This window comes from Frankliniella occidentalis, unplaced genomic scaffold (genome assembly GCF_000697945.3).
Source record: "Frankliniella occidentalis isolate FOCC.00 unplaced genomic scaffold, Focc_3.1 Scaffold129, whole genome shotgun sequence".
Taxonomy (NCBI): Eukaryota; Metazoa; Arthropoda; class Insecta; order Thysanoptera; family Thripidae; genus Frankliniella; species Frankliniella occidentalis.
The window spans coordinates 70529-70891 of NW_026267256.1; positions in this window are offsets into that span (position 1 = coordinate 70529).

Genomic DNA, 363 nt, shown 5'->3' on the forward strand with positions numbered 1-363 from the left:
TCTTTATCATATCTTTATCTAAATATTGTCTATTTTTAAAGTAGGTATGCAATGCCTATTTGCCTACAAAATTCCCACCGGAGGTGTGGCAGTCAATTGCGGGATTGTCATAGGCGGAATATTCTCTTGACTGCGCCCTCGGCCTCGTGGCTCCGGCCTTCCCCGCCGCAACGAGCGTTGCAACGTACCCGTTGCCACGGCTGTGGACCGTCGTCCCGAGCCTGCTCAGCCGCCTCCTCGTCAACAACCTCTACAATTTTTGTTACTTTTGACGATGGCCCTTGTGGCCTAGCCTGGACGGCCCAATTCAATTTTAAATATAAAATTATTAATCCAAACAAATTAAGAGAGGTCAGCACGATT